At 47.6% G+C, this 19,845-nt stretch overlaps 1 long non-coding RNA gene across 1 annotated transcript in view; it reads right to left on the bottom strand.

Annotated features, from left to right (window-relative positions):
- Positions 1 to 19,585, bottom strand: part of LOC137847177 (uncharacterized) — a 69,778-nt gene extending 50,193 nt beyond the window's left edge. The window contains exon 1 of the long non-coding RNA XR_011090826.1: positions 19,366 to 19,585. This is a non-coding gene — a long non-coding RNA (uncharacterized lncRNA). The remainder of the gene's footprint in view (positions 1 to 19,365) is intronic.
- Positions 19,586 to 19,845: the final 260 nt, after the last annotated feature.

Genomic DNA, 19,845 nt, shown 5'->3' with positions numbered 1-19,845 from the left:
CACGGAGAGACGTGGGATCGCGGGGGGACACGGAAAAGGGAATCGTGGAGAGACGCGGAATCGCGGAGAGACGCGGAAAAAGGAATCGCGGAGAGACGCGGGAAATTTGAAGTAATCGCGTGAAATTGAAGTAATCGCGGTGCGATGCGGGACATCCGAGATCGAGTTGCTACGGGAGACCAGAGGTGTCAGTGGACAACGGCAGCCGACCCTCACCGTGTGGCGAGTTGGCACAGAGCAGAGGGGTGGACATCAGGACCCTGCAGCCTGTCTGACGTAACCATGGAGGCAGCGGCAGCAGCAGCTGTGCTGCTTCTCTCTGGCATTCTTTTTGTAAGAGGTTTATTTTGCAATGCAAAAAAGACTATTCGTCCCCAGATCGGTGTTATAACTCAGTTTCTGGATAACATTCCGTGGGGTTGCCTCATTCTACGGACTATTAATGACGATTTAGCTCTATTGCAGGGCAGGAGTGCAGAGACGCAGATTACACTGCCAAATGACCACCGGCAGGCTCATTCACAAACAGCTTCTAGGATTGCAGCTGGCACTGCCTGCAGCCGTATAGCAGACGTTACACTCTCTTTCCTAACTAGTAATCATGTGTCTCATCCATTTGTGGTGAATGGCCAGTGGCAAAAAGAAAAGGGGGAGAGTAAGGGGCGGCAAAGACAGAAACGGTACCAGGAGGATGCCACTGACACTGACAGCACGGGTAATAGGAGTAGTATAAGTGACACAGGTGCGGGGCGGTGGCGATCGCTGCCGCGCTGTGGGGCATTCTGCCTGCTGCTCGCCCTCACCTGCCTGTGCACTGCTGCCGACAGTGCTAGAGCAAAATGTGAAGAATCCCAGTTCCCATGTAGTAATGGACGCTGTATTCCTTTACTCTGGAAATGTGATGGTGATGAAGACTGCTCAGATGGCAGTGATGAGAGTGCTTGTGTGAAGAAGATGTGTGCTGAATCTGACTTTGTGTGCAACAGTGGTCAGTGTGTGCCAAACAGATGGCAGTGTGATGGGGATCCGGACTGTGAAGATGGGTCTGACGAGAGTGCTGAGCTGTGTCATATGAGAACATGCCGGGTAAATGAAATCAGCTGTGGTCCTCAGTCAACCCAGTGTATCCCAGTGTCCTGGAAATGTGATGGTGAAAAAGACTGTGACAGTGGAGAAGATGAAGAGAATTGTGGCATTGTGACTTGTAGTGCAGCAGAGTTCACATGCAGTAGTGGGCAATGTATTTCCAAAAGCTTTGTCTGCAATGGTCAAGATGACTGCAGTGATGGTAGCGATGAGCTGGAGTATGCACCTCCTACCTGTGTTGTTCATGAATTTCAGTGCAAGAGTTCTACCTGCATCCCTATCAGCTGGGTGTGTGATGATGATGCTGACTGCTCCGACCACTCGGATGAATCTTTGGAGCAGTGTGGCCGCCAGCCTACACCTCCGGTAAAGTGTTCTGCGAGTGAGGTGCAGTGCGGCTCAGGTGAATGTATCCACAGGAAGTGGCGATGTGACGGAGATCCTTATTGCAAGGATGGAAGTGATGAAATTAACTGCCCTTCCTGGACCAGTTCAAATGTGAAGATGGGAACTGTGTCCATGGGAGTAGGCAGTGCAGTGGTGTGAGAGACTGTCTGGATGGCACTGATGAAGCAAACTGTAACAATGTTATTCAGTGCTCTGGACCTGGCAAATTCAAGTGCAGAAGTGGAGAATGCATAGATATCAATAAGGTGTGTAACCAGCAGAGAGACTACAAGGACTGGGGTGATGGGCCCCTGAAGGAATGCAACAAAAATGAATGTGACTGTCCAGCTGGGTTTGAGTTTGTAGACAAGAGAAACTGTGGAGATTTTGATGAATGTCAAAACCCTGGTATCTGTAGTCAAATCTGTATCAACCTGAAAGGTGGCTACAAATGTGAATGTAGCCGTGGCTATCAGATGAATCCTGCTACAGGAACCGGGAAAGGGCCATACCAGTACAAAAACACAAATAACACCTGTGATTACAATGACGCTGCTAAGCAGGGTTTAGGGGTTTATGGCACGGAGACAAGGGGTAACCACTACAGTGTTTGGAACAATTGTACAGCTTTGGTCTTACCTCCTGATGTGCTTCTGATTTGTGGGGATAGGGCCTGGCAAGGTATCCCTGCAAATGCTATCAGATGTTCATGTTACTTAGATGAACTCATTGTATTTGCTCCTAGCTTGTTACAGTTGCGTGAGAACACCAGACATAAATGGGCATTGCTTGCACCGGATTGCAATGATAATGTTGAATTGTGTGGGGTTGCAGCTAGAGCGGCATTGGCAATTTTAGTGCCTGGAGTGGCACCTCCGGCCGCACGTAACAACTTAGAAAAATTGGTATGCTGGGCCGAGAGGCAAGCCTATGCCACGACAGAGTTACTTGAGGAGATGTTACCAGATCAAAATAGTCTGCGACATGTGCTTTTACAGGATCAAGCTGCTATTGACTACTTGTTTTTGGCTCAAAGGAATGGGTGTGAGGACTTTAAGGGAATGTACTGTTTAAACCTTTCTGATCATAATGAGTCAATTCACAAATCCATTACTTTCCTGAAAGAGCACATGAGAAAGATTCAATATGGTATCAATCCTTTCAATCAATGGTTCACTGACTTGTTTGAAACAAAGTGTAGATGGTTGCTGCGTTTAGTCACAAGGGGATTAAGGATTTGGTTTATGGTGGTGGTAATCATCGTTGTGTGTTATAAGTATGGCTAAAGAGTTACTTGTAAAACTGCTGTGTCGGGCTTGGTTTGCTCAAAAGAAGAAGGGGGAATTGTTGAGGGATTTATTGAAACTATTCGGGCAATAAAATGGAGCATGATCTGACTCTACTGGTGTCTGTCGTGCTTTCGGCCGTGCTTCCTGCAACAGGTAGGCCTCTACCCAATGGGTTAGTTGATCCACTATCACCAACAAATATTTATATCGTCCTATTTTCGGTAGCTCGATGAAATCAACCTGTACTCTTTCGAATGGCCTATATGCAATCCTCCGTCCCCCAGTAGGTGCTTGCCTCATACTTTTCTTATTTATTTTCTGACATGTTAGACACTCAAGTAATTTGCTGAACAATCTCATATATCCCAACGTGCCCATAAAATTTTAAAAACTGATCACTCAAAGCTCGAGTTCCCCAATGGGTTTGCAAATGCATCTGAAATAGCAGCTTCTTTGCTTGACTCTTAGGCAGTATCTCTCTGCCATCTGGCAGGATCCACTTTTCTCCCTCCTGCTCAAAAGATTGTAATAATTTTTCCAAAGTTTGTTCAAACAGGTTAGGAGACTCAGTAAACCCCCGTGGTAGTACAGTCCATCATAGCTGCTGGGTCCTTTTGCTGGGTCCTCTCATTCAAAAGCAAAATAATCCCTAGATTTTTCTTCTAATGGACATGCCCAAAAAGCATCCTTCAGGTCTATTATACTATACCAAATATGTTGTGGGGTCAAATGATTTAATAGAGTATAAGGATTTGCCACTACTGGGAATTTAGTCACCGTTCTTCAATTTACAGCTCTTAGATCTTGGACCAATCGGTATGTCCCATTAGCTTTCTTTACGGGTAATATAGGCGTATTATGGGGGGACATGCGTGGTTCTAAAGTCCCTCCTTGTAATAGCCGGTCTATGACTGGTTTTAATCACTTCCTTTCTTCTAAAGGAATGGGATACTGTTCTACTCTTATAGGTTTCTGGAGTTCTGTTATTTCTACCATTAGGGGTTCCATTTCCAACTTTCCCAATTCCCCTTCCTTATACCATACTCGGGGATCTATATCGCCCTCATCTTCTTTTCTTAATGTATCTAACCGGATTTTCCCATTCTCCCCTACAAGCTTTAAGCCCATTTTGATAATCAAATCCCTCCCCAATAGCTTATATTCTGCTTCTGGAACAAGCAAGAGATCATTAAGACCCACATAGGTCTCAGATTCCACCTCAATGCTTTCTAGTATTGACACAGGGAAGGACTCCCCTTTTGTCCCTACCACAGACATTTGCTTTTTCCCTTTTTGAGTCCCCTTGGTATATTCTGAATAGTCACTCTTTTGGCCCCTGTATCTACCAGAAACCGAACTTCTTCTTGTGAGGACCTATTAATAACTTTATCAAGGGCTCTGTAGATGTTTGGGTCCCCAGAAGGTATAGCCCCTGACACCCCTAATCTTATTTAAACATTTTCTAAGGTTGGTTATGGCAAATTATCAAGGGGCTCCCTCTCCTCCTTATCTTCTTCATCCTCCTTTTTGTAATTAAATTAAATATACGAGTGGCGGGTGATTCTGTTAGTCCCAACCAGGCTGCAGCATACTTGTTCTCTTCCGGATCCACGGGTATTCTACTACTAACATACATGTTCAATGCCTGACAGACCCAGTCCTCCGTGGACCCAAATATCGGCCAAAATACATGGGGTCTTAAGGGTTCTTTTGGCCATTTAACCATACAAAATTAAATCATTCTCGCCTTATGTTTAGTGCTTCTAAAACTATCACAATATCTTAACATTAGCCCTAAGGGACTATCCGGTGGAGTATCTGTTAATTTTTCCCCCTTTTTAAACCAGAGGCCCCTCCTTGAACCTCCTAAGAGTCTAAGGATCTGCTTTGTCCCTGACCCATTCCTGGAACTTCTTTTTGTAATAAATGGCTAAGTCCCAAATAGGATTACAATCAAAGTTTACAATTTATTAAAGGAATAGAGGTAAGCAAACAGTGCTGGGTGCACTGGGAGTCTCTGCTCCACCAAGATGCACACCAGTTACATCAGGCGGCTGTTTTTTATGCTCCTAGGATAATACATATTCATTACTACTTCTGGAAAAGGCGGGGTTATTATAATTAGTTCCCGGAATCTGAACCCTCCTTCTGGCGCATGCGTATGTCTCTGGTGGTCCCTCTGGGGGTTTCTCGTGCTGAAAGCTTGTAGTCTTCCTCCCAGGCTTTGTCCTTGTCCTTCTCCTTTGTCCATCTTGGCCAGATATCAGAGACTTGTGCAGCATCCCCTGCAAGCTTTGTCTTTTAGTTGTCCTTCGGCTTTCCCCTTCTCCTTAATCTCTTCGCCAGATATCAGAGACTTGCGTAGTGTCCCATGCAATAGTCATAATAGCAGCTATTCTGAAACTCCTTTGTTCTCTTATCCTCTATTGACACGAATTGCTGGACCATTCTTTTGCAAGATACAAGAACTATATACATTAACCACTCTGTTTTTCTTAGACTTGTGGTTATACAAGGGTATGTAAGACAGAAGGTCACATTTCATCATATCATGCGGCCTTAGCATTGTTCGATATTGACATGAATCAGATGAACACATTTCACATTTTTATACAAAAAAGTTCTGAAACTCCTGGCTGTGCCTGTATCTAAACATGTCTTGTGAGTGTTATCCCACCCACGAACACTTAGAACGATCACTTCGGTCCTTCACCGGCTGAGTCCCTTGCGTGATATTGGAACTGTGGTTAGAAGACTTCCGCACTCGCTTTGGAACTGAGTTCCGTCTCAATCACACCCTTACACACAGTCACACAACCGAATCCACCCAACCGAACAGCATACTCATGAAATGATAAATCTTCGTTCGGATCTTTGTGCGCAGAATTAAGGGTTTAAACCAGAGGAGGGGAGAGCTCTTTCTTCTTTACTTTCCTCTTATGTTCGTAATCCTGCTGGGCTCTGTACTGCTCCCGACAAAGGGCCACAATGAAACAAGGGTGGGGGCACCTCCCTTAGCCGTTCACAGCCTCGGGACCCAAGAGGATCACGTTGGGGTCACCAAATTGTTATAAATTCCGAGTCAATTTAGCTTTATAAGATTTATTTATGGGGTCAATAAAAGGCAGGTAAACAGCGCTGGGTGCATCGGGAGTCTCTGTTCCACCAAGGCACACACAAGTTAAATCAGGTGGCTGGTTTTTATGCTCCTAGGCTCCTACATATTCATTACTACTTCTAGAAAAGTCAGGGTTATTATAATTAGTTCCTGGAATCCGAACCCTCCCACTGGCTCATGTGTATCAGTCTCCGGTGGTCCCTCTGGGGGTTTCTCGTGCTGAAGGCTCGTAGTCTTCCTCCCAGGCTTTTTCTTTGTCCTTCTCCTTTGTCCATCTTGGCTGGATGTCAGAGACTTGTGTAGTGTCCCATGCAATAGTCACAATATTTACCAGTTATTCTGAACCCCCCCCAGATATCAGAGACTCAAGGTTTACCCTTCAAGCCCTCTATTGACACGAATTGCTGAAACATTCCTTACATATAGGTATTGTGAACTAATCCAGACAGGACTGAGACAATGGAAATGATTTCCCAGAGCTCATTGTAATAAAGATCACCGTTTCAGGGAGAGGTTATGAGTATGTATAGGCAATCCCTTACCTGTGTAACCCCTTCTGTATAAATGCAAGATGAACTACTGTGGTGGGTGCGCACGATTGTGGTGGGACTACCCTCTGTGCTGCTCAGTGCTGAATAAACATGCCTACTTTACAGCCTTACAGGTTGTGGAGTCTCTTTTCTGCAAGTCACTAGGAGGAAAATTAACTCTAACCTAGCTGAAACCAGGACACTCAGGGTAGCAAATGTGCAGCTTGTCGGCCTCAGTGTGCACAAGAACAATCAAGTTCCCATCTTGTCACAGAGCCTAGCTGTGGTGTCTCCACTCCGCTCTACGCTCCGTACTGTTCCTTAGAGTCAGCACACCAGGTTCCCCCAGTGCGATAGCATCTAAAGTTGGAGGCCTAGGGAACGTTTAAGTAGTGCAGCTACACTCCATTCTAGAAGCTTCTTCTATGCTGTACCTTTTCTTTAAAATGTGAATATCAGTTTGATTTCCGAGTCACCTTAGGCAATTATTCCACAAGTGTATACTAACTTCTGCAAGTGCCTAGATCATTCTCCTGGGGCAGGGACATGTGGCAGACCTGCCTGCTTAAGGTGTGACCAGGTGGCCAGGCTTCAGGAGGCAGTGAGAAGGCTGCATAGTGTCAGGGAGGCTGATGAGGATTTAGACAGCTGGATCCTAGTCATCAGAGGATACACAGCGCATGACCAAACAGTCCGAAACTCCTTCTCTGATGCTCACAAAAAGGAGGGGGATCAATAACAGTGGAGGATAGCAGCTGTCAACAAGGACCAGCAGGAGGAAGAGTCTTCCCCCAAAGTCTTAGGTGCCTTAGGTGAAGAACCTCTTCACCCCTCTGCAGACTGAAAAGGAAAGACCCATTGCAGGGAGGGTGGAGCTGAGTAAGGCAGCCCAGTCTGCTCCCTGCATAACAACTAGTCCAAATAATAAAAGGTAATGGGTGATAGTAGTAGGAGACTCTCTTCTGAGAGGTACAGAGGCACCCATCTGCTGACACGATCCACTCTTGAGAGAAGTCTGCTGCTTACCAGGGGCTCGTGTCAGCGATGTTACCAAGAGATTGCCAAGCCTTGTACAGCCTAAGGACTATTATCCACTGCTGCTCTTTCACATAGGCACCAGTGATGCAACCAGGAGCAATCTGAGGCGTGTCAAGAGGGATTACAGAGCCCTGGGAGCAGCAGTAAAGGACTCAGGAGCGCAAGTAGTTTTTTCATCAGACCTCCTGGTCAAAGCGAAGGGGATTGAAAGGGCCAGTTGAATCTGGCAAATCAACAGATGGATGCAGGACTGGTGTCACAGACAGGGGTTCATCTATTTAGACCATGGGACTCTCTACGGAAAAGCTGGTCTGCTGGAAGCTGATGGGGTCCACCTATCAGAGAAGGGGAAGAGCATCTTTGGTCATAGGCTTGCTGAGCTGGTGAGGAGGGCTTTAAACAAGAGTTGCTGGAGGAGGGGAACCTCAATCTCTCCTGCTCCCAATTTGACACCAGTGTCAGTCAATGATTGTTGATTGAGATGGCCAGAGCCTGGAGGAGGGTTTTGGATCATCAGCAGAGCACCTGAAGAGCAGCACAAAGGAATTCCAGCCAGTAAGGCAGCTTCATCAGGGGCTTAATTTAAATGTCTCTACGCTAATGCACATAGAACGGGGAATAAATAAGAGGAGTTAGAAATGTAGGCACGTCTGCAGGGCCATGACATCATTGGTATTGAAGAGACGTAATGGGATGGCTCTCATGACTGGAGTGTTGGAATAGAAGGATACAAGCTCTTTAGGAAAGACAGGAAGGGAAGGTGAGGAGGGGGCATTGCCCTTTTATGTCAATGAGTAGCTGGAGTGCATGGAGCTCTGCCTGGGGATGGATGAGGAGCTGACAGTTTATGGGTTAGGATTACAGGGAAGGCAGGGACAGGTGAAAGTAGTGGGGGTCTGCTACAGGCCACCTGATCAGGAAGACCAAGCAGATGAGGTCCTTTATAGACAGACAGCAACAGCCTCATGTTCACATGCCCTGGTCTTCATGGGGGACTTCAACCACTCTGACATCTATTGGAGGAACAGCACAGCAGGGTATAGGCAATCCAGAAGGTTCCTGGAATGCATTGATGACAACTTCATTCTCCAAGTGATAGAAGAGCCAACGAGGAGAGGTGCTATGCTGGACCTCATTCTCACAAACAGGGAGGGACTGATGGGGAATGTGAAACTCAAGGGTAGCTTTGGCTGCAGTGACCATGAAATGGTGCAGTTTGGGATCCAAAGGGCAGCAAGCTTGTTACCCTGGATTTGGGAGAGCAGACTTTGCCCTCTTCAGGGATCTGCTTAGTAGAGTACCATGGGGCAAAGCTCTGGAGGGAAGAGGGGCCCAAGAAAGCTGGATATTCCAGGATTACCTCCTCAAAGTTCAGAAGCAAAGGATCCTAACAAATAGGAAGAAGATAAGAGGCAAGCTGCCTCAGTTCTAGTATCGACTCCAGCAACATATGTGGAGTCAGTGACAATGTTGATAAGACAACTCCATTTTTCAAAAACTCTGAATACGGCTGCTAATTCTACAATTTGTGGTGATCCTTTCACAACATGTACATCGGACTGCCACCGACCATCAGTGTCTCTCCATATTATAACTGAGTTCCCTGTTAGTCCAGATCCATCCATAAATACAGTAAGAGCATCTAGAGGGACAGGACTACATTTTGGGATGTCTTGAAGTGGCAATGGGGACTGCAGAAATTTGTAACCAGGGGTGTGAATGGAAACTGTACCTGTGAAGCCTTCCAGAGCTGTTTGGAAAAAGAGCAAGGACTGTAACAGCCATTGTAACATCTGCATGGGTAAAGGTAATATTAATGTTGATGGATCTTGACTGCTCAGCGCCAGCAATCTCTGTCTACCCTTTATGATTAATGATGCTAACAATTTGATTTTAGTAGATATGGTCTTTCCAAATTGATGAAGTAAAAAGACCCATTCAATAATTCTGAGTGGGTCTTGCACAGAGCTGTGCAACTCTTCTTCCCACTGGAATATGAGGCCATATGGTTGAAAAAATGAATCCAAGATTATTAGTTGGAATGGGTAGTCTGGGTGGTAGCGCTGAGCTTGTCTGGTTGATATTGCTGTGGCCATCTTTTGAAGGGCAGTCAGAGCCCCTGGAGATAGCGACTGGGCAGATCCCAAAGCCAGATCCCCCTTCAATAGGGAAAAGAGGGTGTGTAGGTGATCCCTAATAGGGGATGAACCCAGTTTATGGTGCCTAGCAATTTTTGCATATCATTCAAATTTTTTATATTCTGGGAGATCTTTAAATTCTGTGGGACTACACTTTGCTCCAAGATACGCCATCCCAGATAGTGCCACAGGGCAGATTTCTGCACCTTTTCAGGGGCTATAACCAAATTGAATCTAGTGAGGCTGGAGACCACAATTTGCAACGTCTCCTGCATTTCAGACTCTGTCTTTGTGGCCACGAGAATAAATAATGTAATGGTATATGAGCGCCCAGGGATCTTGCTCCCTAGTGGGGCTGAGGGGCCTTGCCACAGACCATTGACAAATCATAGGGTTATTTTTCATTCCCTGCGGGAGCACCATCCAGTGATATCGGGCACAAGGCTCAAAAACATCAGTGGAGGGCACTGAGAACACAAAACACAGTGCATCAGCAGGGTCTAGGGGAATAGTGAATAAACAATCTTTTAAATCTATAATTGTTAGATGCCAGTTCATGGCAATCATTGTGGGCGAGGGCAAGCCATGCTGTAAGGCCCCCATATTTTCCATTGCAGCATTAATCTGATGGAGGTCATGCAATAGTCTCCATTTGCTGCTTTTCTTCTGAATGACAAACACTGGTGAATTCCAGGGGCTAGTTGTTGGTACAATGTGCCTCACCAACCAGTTTTTCAATAACAAGTTTGCAGAGGTGATGCAGTTTTTCCAACACCAGGGGCCCTTAATGGATCACCTGCTGGCTGTCCCAGATATTCCAATGCCTTTTGTTCGCAAAGCTGCTGCCACTGCCCATGCCAGAGCTTATATTGGGTGGATGTGAGGGACATCTGGGATAATGTTTTACAGTCAAAATGTCATAGATTGTAACTCCTCATGATGGATCCTAACAGATTTGTGGTGTAAGGAGAGGAGAGTCCAAACTCGAGCACTCCTCTTCGCAATTCTTTAACTACTGTGAAGTTCAAAACCTCCCAGCACAGTTGTTGATTGACGTCATAGATTACTGGGTAAACACCACAAGTTTGCAGTTTGGTCAACATCTGTACATCCCCCGCCTTTTCAGCCTCTCTACGGACCTCCTGCCACACTCGATGCAGATCAGGGGGAAACAAGTCCGTCTCCTTTTCTGGATCAATTGGTCCCGGATTAAAGGGGTCATCATCATCATCCCATTCCTTCTCCTTCCTCAAGTCCGCAGCTGCCACTACTGGGGGAGGGGGAGGCGTCACAGGGGGTGTCACAGGGGATGGGGGAGGCAGTGCAGTCACGGGATGGGACTTCTGGGGAATGGTCCCACTTCATGTTGGCTCCTTGGCACTGACTTGTTTTTTCAACGCTTCAAACACTACTCTCCAGGGTCCAAGGAGTCCAGCTGCCACTGCGTCAAATCTTGTGTCTGCATCCCATTTCTTGGGGTTATAAATATTAGCTGAGTCTATTCCGGAGGTTTCTGATGCAACCCACCTCAAGAGGCGCTTGAGATTGTTACCCTCTATCATCACATTATTTTTCTTTAGTATTAGCTTGAACATCCTATGCACTGCTTTCTCTTCCACGGAAATATTAGCACCCATTGTTCCTCATTGCTCACCTCTGTCCTGCAGAGATGATGAGTGTGACATCACTCTCTTGTTTCCTTTCAGCAGCTTTGCTTTCCTGCTTCCTTTCAGCAGCTTTGAAGTTCAATGGGGCTTGCCACTGGTTTGGTCATTTCTTGGCTCCTCTATTCTGGTCCCTGATTGGGCGCCATTTGTGGCAATGAATGCACAGACTGATGCAAGTTGCAAGCGAAGGAAAGAAAAACCTTTTTATTGTCTCTACCTCTGCTCTTTTATATTTGTCCCGAGATAGCACAATACCATAGAAAACTCCTAGCAACAGAATACAGCCTACGTGCACTTTGTTACTTTCTCACTGCCCAAGGTTAGGCAATCTCACGGTAGCACTTATATTACAAAAAACAGCCTTTTGATGCTTTCCCAAGTTCCTCAATCATCACGTTCCCAGGGCTTTCTGTCGACCAATGCGACAAGACTTCATTGCCTATTCAAGTTTATATACACCTCTAGCTCCACAGACTGCATCAGTTGACAAGGCAAGACTGACCGATGTCACCTACCTGGACTTCTTCAAGGCCTCTGACACACTCTCACATGACATCCTGTTCTCCAAATCGGAGAGATGGATTTGATGTGTGGACTATTCAGTGGATAGGGAATTATCTTGAAGGTCTCTGTCCTGGTTTCAGTTAGAACAGAATTAATTTTCTTCCTAGTAGCTGGTGGAATGCTGTGTTTTGGCTTAGGATGAGAAGAGTGCTGATAACACCCCAATGTTTTAATTGTTGCAGAGCAGTGCTTATACTAAGCCAAGGACATCTCAGTTTCTTGCTCTGTCCTGCCAACGAGCAGGCTGGGGGTGCAGTAAAAGCTGGGAGGGGACAGACCCGGGACAGGTGACCCAAACTAGCCAAAGGGGTATTCCATACCATCTGACGTCATGCTAAACAATATATAGGGGTGGCTAGCCGGGGGAGGGGGCCGGACTGCTCGGGGGTTAGGCTGGGCATCGATCAGCGAGTGGTGAGCAATTGCATTGTGCATCACTTGTTTGTACATATTATTAGTGGTAGTACTATTGTCATCATTGTATTATTATTATTATTATTATTATTGTTATTATTATTTTCCTGTCTTATTAAACTGTCTTTATCTCAACTCACGGGCTTCACTTTCCATTTCTCTCCCCCGTCCCAGAGAGGGAGGGGGGAGGGTGAGCGAACGGCTGCGTGGTGTTTAGCTGCCGGCCGGGTTAAACCACGACAGTCTTTTTGGCGCCCAACGTGGGGCCCGAAAGGTTGAGATAACGGCAGATCTGACCAGAGTGTGTTAAACTAAAATTGGTGTAAGGATTAGACCTGCTTAATAGTCACTTGTCATAATGCTGATTGCTTTAATCTCAACTCTGCTGCGCCTGTTTTCCAAATTGAGTATTATAGTACATTATTTTCCGTATTTGCTCTCTGTCGTGTTGTTTATCCTCTCCGGGCCCTGGTTTCAGATCATTATGGTACTGTGTGTTGTAGCAATGGCTTATGAGACGATGAAATATGTGGTCATGACTCTAACTTGTTATTTGTATTCAGTAACATCGTCGACTCTGTACTTTGGAAACTGTATCTTGGAAACTATTAGCAATTATACCTATTGTTTTTTTTCATTAGGGAGTCAATCTGTGGAGGGGAAAGGGGAGGATATTTTTCCTTACTTGCTTACTCTCCCTTTCTCCTTCACCACCCCTGTATCCTCCTGGATCACTCTGCCTTCCTCCTTCACCACCCTCTTATCCACTGAGCTTGTCACAATAGCTCTCCAAGATATTGAATATTTCTGGGATACTCAGAATACCATAGTCTTGTTGTTTTGCCTCCTGAATGCACTTCAGGTTCTGCTTAAAGTTAAACAACTACTTGGGAAGCTCATCCGGAGATCTGCCCGGAGGCAGTATAGTTGTGGGTGGCAGGGAGTATGGGTGGATATGGGCAGGCATCTAGAGCAGTTGGCACCCCCAGTGTGTTGGAAATTCACCCCTGAACAATGGCAAAATCCTCAAAAACTGGCAGAATGCTTGAAAAAAAGGTGTCATGATTCTGGCAGTTCCAAAGTAACACAAATCATTGTAACGTGCTGGGGTCTGGCCTATGCCTATCGAGCTGCCATGGATACTGCTATCAACTTAGTGACAGACCCTGCGGCCACTCCAAGCCCTGTGACAGATCCAACGGCCACTGTGACCCCTACGGTGGACTCTGCAGCCGCTCCAGTCCCAGTTCCTGCAGCCGCTCCAGATCCGGTTCCTGCAGCTGGTCCAGCTCCAGCTCCTGCAGCCGCTCCAGTTCCAGCTCCTGCAGCCGCTCCAGTTCCAGCTCCTGCAGCCGCTCCAGCTCCTGCAGCCGCTCCAGTCCCAGCTCCTGCAGCCGCTCCAGTCCCAGCTCCTGCAGCCGCTCCAGTCCCAGTTCCTGCAGTCACTCCAGCTCCAGCTCCTGCAGCCGCTCCAGTCCCAGCTCCTGAAGCCGCTACAGCTCCAGCTCCTACTGCTGCTCCAGTCCCAGCTCCTGCAACTGCTCCAGCTCCAGCTCCATCTCCTGTAGCCGCTACAGCTCCAGTTCCTGCAACTGCTCCAGCTCCTGCAGCCGCTCCAGCTCCTGTGGCCGTGTCAGAGAAACGAGCTGTAGCAGTGCAAGTTGACCCTGCAGAGGGTATTCCAACCCCCGTAACGGGGTCAGAGAAACGAGCTGTAGCAGTGCAAGTTGACCCTGCAGAGGGTATTCCAATCCCTGTAACGGGGTCAGAGAAACGAGCAGTAGCAGTGCAAGCTGCCCCTGCAGAGGGTATTCCAACCCCTGTGGCAGACCCTGTAACAAAGTCAGAGAAACGAGCAGTAGCAGTGCAAGCTGCCCCTGTAGAGAAGGTGAAAAAATGGTATAGAGATTCAGGTCGTTTAGAACGCAGAGAGTCTTCTGCCAATCCAGGTAAGGCTTCTGCCAAAACTAGGTATAGAGATGACGAAGATGATGACTACGCTGGGCCATCAAGGATTCAGGAGGAGGAAGATGAGGATGTCGAAAAATCAACAGTAACTACCCGAAGCCTAAACGAGCGCGAGCTACGAGATGTGCGAAAAGATTTTGGTCGCTGTATAGGTGAGCAGCTTGTCACCTGGCTGCTCCGGTGCTGGGACTCTGGAGCCAATTGTGTGGAATTAGACGGCAGGGAAGCCAAGCGGCTGGGATCCCTTGCTCGAGATGCCGGCATTGACAAAGCAATTGCAGATGGAGCACAACCCACCAGCCTCTGGAGGCGTCTCCTCTCAGCTGTGAGGGAAAGGTATCCCTTCAAGGAAGAACTTTTATGTCTACCAGGCAAGTGGACCACTATGGAGAAGGGAATCCAGTACCTGAGGGAATTAGCCGTACGGGAAGTGATTTATGAGGATCCAGACCTCAGACAAACATCCAAAGACCCAGATGAAGTCAAGTGTACACGGCCCATGTGGCGGAAGTTTGTACGGAGTGCACCATCATCATATGCCAGCTCATTGGCAATAATGGCCTGGAAAGAGGATGAGGAACCCACAGTGGATGAAGCGGCTAAACAACTCCGGCAGTACGAAGAAAGTCTCTCCTCTTCCTTACAGGCCTGCGTCTCAGCTGTGGAGAAACTTTCTGAAAAGGTTCACCAACTTGAAGAGAATCTATTGTCCTCCCCACCTGAACCAACCAGTGTCCACCAACTAAAAGAGAACACCCGGGAGAAACTTTCTGAAAAGTTTCACCAACTTGAAGAGAGATTATTCTCCTCTGTACCTGTACAAAGCAGTGTCTCAGCTGTCAGGGGTAGGCGTTCACCCACACAAGGAAGACGATATGGTGGGTACTCACCCCGTGCCACCCTGTGGTTTTACTTATGAGACCATGGAGAGGACATGAGAAAATGGGATGGAAAATCTACCGCGACCCTAGAGGCACGGGTACGTGAGTTGCAAAAGAAAACAATCAGGAAAAAGGGATTCTCCGAAAAGTTTGCTGCTCCAACTTCCAGCAGACAGTCCTTCAAACACAGAAACGAGGAAGATTCTGACCAGGATTAGGGGGGCCCTGCCTCCAGCCAGGGGGAGGAAAGGGACAATCGAGTTTATTGGACTGTGTGGATTCGATGGCCTGGCACATCACGCGCTCAGAAGTATAAGGCTTTAGTAGACACCGGTGCACAATGTACTATAATGCCATCGAGCTATAAAGGACCAGAGCCCATCTATATTTGTGGAGTGACAGGAGGATCTCAGCAGTTGACTGTATTGGAGGCTGAAGTGAGTCTGACTGGGAATGAGTGGGAAAAGCATCGCATTGTGACTGGCCCGGATGCTCCATGTATCCTTGGCATAGACTGTCTTAGAAGAGGATATTGCAAGGACCCAAAAGGGTTCCGGTGGGCTTTTGGTATAGCTGCCTTAGAGACAGAGGGCATTAAACAATTATCTACCTTGCCTGGTCTCTCAGAGGACCCCTCTGTTGTGGGGTTGCTGAGGGTCGAAGAACAGCAAGTGCCAATCGCTACCACAACTGTGCACCGGCGGCAATATCGCACTAACCGAGACTCCCTGATCCCCATCCATAAGCTAATTCGTCAATTGGAGAGCCAAGGAGTGATCAGCAAGACCCATTCACCTTTCAATAGTCCCATATGGCCAGTGAGAAAGTCTAATGGCGAGTGGAGACTAACAGTGGACTATCGCGGCCTGAACGAAGTCACGGCACCACTGAGTGCTGCAGTGCCGGACATGCTGGAACTTCAGTATGAACTTGAATCGAAGGCAGCCAAGTGGTACGCCACAATTGATATCGCTAATGCATTTTTCTCCATCCCTCTAGCAGCAGAGTGCAGGCCACAATTTGCCTTCACTTGGAGGGGAGTCCAATATACTTGGAATCGGCTGCCCCAGGGGTGGAAACACAGCCCTACCATTTGCCATGGACTGATCCAGTCTGCGCTAGAGCAGGGGGAAGCTCCTGAACACCTGCAGTACATCGATGTCATTATTGTGTGGGGTGACACAGCAGAGGAAGTTTTCGAGAAAGGGAAGAAAATAGTCCAAATCCTTCTGAAAGCCGGTTTTGCCATAAAACAAAATAAAGTCAAAGGACCTGCACGAGAGATCCAGTTTTTAGGAATAAAATGGCAAGATGGACGTCGTCAAATCCCAATGGATGTGATCAACAAAATAACAGCTATGTCTCCACCAACTAACAAAAAAGAAACACAGACTTTCCTAGGTGTTGTGGGGTTTTGGAGAATGCACATCCCAAATTACAGTCTGATTGTAAACCCACTCTACCAAGTAACCCGTAAGAAGAATGAGTTTGAATGGGGCCCTGAACAACGACAAGCCTTTGAACAAATCAAGCAGGAAATAGTCCATGCAGTAGCCCTTGGGCCAGTTCGAACAGGACCAGATGTAAAGAATGTGCTCTACACTGCAGCCAGGGAGAACGGCCCCACCTGGAGCCTCTGGCAGAAAGAACCTGGGGAAACTCGAGGTCGGCCCCTGGGGTTTTGGAGTCGGGGATACAGAGGATCTGAGGCCCGCTATACTCCAACTGAAAAGGAGATATTGGCAGCATATGAAGGAGTTCGATCTGCTTCGGAGGTGGTCGGTACTGAAGCGCAGCTCCTCCTAGCACCCCGATTGCCGGTACTAGGCTGGATTTTCAAGGGAAGGGTCCCCTCTACGCATCATGCAACTGATGCTACATGGAGCAAGTGGGTTGCACTGATTACTCAGCGGGCTCGAATAGGAAACCCCAGTCGCCCAGGAATATTGGAAGTGATCATGGACTGGCCAGAAGGCAAATACTTTGGGATATCATCAGAGGAGGAGGTGGGTCGTGCTGAAGAAGCCCCACTGTACAACCAGTTGCCAGAGAATGAAAAGAAATATGCCCTGTTCACTGATGGGTCCTGTCGTATTGTGGGGAAGCATCGGAGATGGAAGGCTGCTGTATGGAGTCCTACGCGACGAGTTGCAGAAGCTGCTGAGGGAGAAGGTGAATCGAGTCAGTTTGCAGAAGTGAAAGCCATTCAGCTGGCTTTAGACATTGCTGAACGAGAAAAATGGCCAGTTCTCTATCTCTACACCGATTCATGGATGGTAGCAAATGCCCTGTGGGGATGGTTACAGCAATGGAAGCAAAACAACTGGCAGCGTAGGGGCAAACCCATCTGGGCTGCTGCATTGTGGCAAGATATTGCTGCTCGGGTAGAGAACCTGGCTGTAAAGGTATGCCACGTAGATGCTCATGTGCCCAAGAATCAGGCTACTGAAGAACATCAAAACAACCAGCAGGTGGATCAGGCTGCTAAGATTGAAGTAGCTCAGGTGGACCTGGATTGGCAGCATAAAGGTGAATTATTTATAGCCCGATGGGCCCATGACACCTCAGGTCATCAAGGTAGAGACGCAACATACAGATGGGCTCGTGATCGAGGGGTGGACTTGACCATGGACACTATAGCACAGGTTATTCATGACTGTGAAACATGTGCTGCAATCAAGCAAGCAAGCAAGCCAAACAGTAAAAGCCTCTTTGGTATGGAGGACGATGGCTGAAATATAAATATGGAGAGGCCTGGCAGATTGATTACATCACACTCCCTCAAATTCGCAACGGCAAGCGCCACGTACTTACAATGGTGGAAGCAACCACCGGATGGCTGGAAACATATCCTGTGCCTCATGCCACCGCCCGGAACACCATCCTGGGCCTTGAAAAGCAAGTCCTATGGCGACATGGCACCCCAGAAAGAATAGAATCAGACAATGGGACTCACTTCCGAAATAACCTTATAGACACTTGGGCCAAAGAACATGGTATTGAATGGGTGTATCACATCCCCTATCATGCACCAGCCTCCGGGAAAGTTGAACGATACAATGGCCTGTTAAAGACTACCTTGAAAGCAATGGGCGCTGGGACGTTCAAAAACTGGGATACGCATTTGGCAAAGGCCACCTGGTTAGTCAATACTAGGGGATCTGACAACCGAGCTGGACCTGCCCAATCAAACCTGTTACGTACTGTAGATGGGGATAAAGTTCCTGTAGTGCATGTAAAAAATATGCTGGGTAAAACAGTCTGGGCTACTCCTGCCTCAGGAAAAGGCAAACCTATTCGTGGAATTGTTTTCGCTCAGGGACCTGGATACACTTGGTGGGTGATGCAAAAGAACGGAGAGGTGCGGTGTGTACCTCAAGGAGATTTAATACTGGGTGAGAATAGCCCATGAACTGAATTGTACCATGTTAATTAGTATATTACACTGTATGTTATCACTACCATGATTACTATAGGTGACTAATTAGAATGTATGGAAAAGAGTGTAACCTGAGCATGACATAAATGGTATGGAATAAGGGGTGGATAGATGTCCTGGTTTCAGTTAGCACAGAATTAATTTTCTTCCTAGTAGCTGGTGGAATGCTGTGTTTTGGCTTAGGATGAGAAGAGTGCTGATAACACCCCGATGCTTTAATTGTTGCAGAGCAGTGCTTATACTAAGCCAAGGACATCTCAGCCTTTTGCTCTGTCCTGCCAACGGACAGGCTGGGGGTGCAGTAAGAGCTGGGAGGGGACAGACCCAGGACAGGTGACCCAAACTAGCCAAAGGGGTATTCCATACCATCTGACGTCATGCTAAACAATATATAGGGGTGGCTAGCCGGGGGAAGGGGGGCCGGACTGCTCGGGGTTAGGCTGGGCATCGGTCAGCGAGTGGTGAGCAATTGCATTGTGCATCACTTGTTTGTACATATTATTATTATTTCCCTATTATCACCATATTATTATTATTATTGTTATTATTGTTATTATTATTTTGTTATTATTATTTTCCTGTCTTATTAAACTGTCTTTATCTCAACTCACGGGCTTCACTTTCCATTTCTCTCCCCCGTCCCAGAGAGGGAGGGGGGAGGGTGAGCGAACGGCTGCGTGGTGTTTAGCTGCCGGCCGGGTTAAACCACGACAGTGCGCTACACTGTAGCCAGGGAGAATGGCCCCACCTGGAGGCTCTTGCAGAAAGTACCACGAGAGACTCGAGGTTGCCACCTAGGGTTTTGGAGTCGTGGATACGGTACAGAGGACCCAAAGCCTGCTATACTCCTGTAGTGGGTTTACGTGGCAAGGTTTTGGTAGCAGGGGGCCATAGGGGTTGTTTCTGTGAGAAAGATCTAGAAGCCGCCCCATGTTTGGGAAGGGCCCCATTGTTTTCCAGATCTGAGCCAATAAGCGATGTTGTTTTGCGCCTCTGTGAGAGCATATTTAAGACAGGGAAAAAAACGCTGCGCCACACAGCAGCCGGGAGAGTCAAGGGAGTGAGAAACAGCCTTGCAGGTGCCAAGGTCAGTGTAGAAGGAGGGGGAGAGGTGCTCCAGGCGCCGGAGCAGAAGTCCCCTGCGGCCTGTGGTGAGGACCATGGTGAAGCAGGATGTCCCCCTGCAGCCCATGGAGTACCACGGTAGAGCAGGGTTCCACGCTGCAGCCCGTGGAGGAGACCACGGTGGAGCAGGTGGCCCTGCACCGACGGAGGCTGCCGCCTGTGGAAGACCCCTGCCGGAGCAGATTCCGGGCCAGACCTGTA

The sequence above is a fragment of the Anas acuta genome, chromosome W (assembly GCF_963932015.1).
Source record: "Anas acuta chromosome W, bAnaAcu1.1, whole genome shotgun sequence".
NCBI lineage: Eukaryota > Metazoa > Chordata > Aves > Anseriformes > Anatidae > Anas > Anas acuta.
This window is presented reverse-complemented; position numbering and strand designations above follow the sequence as displayed.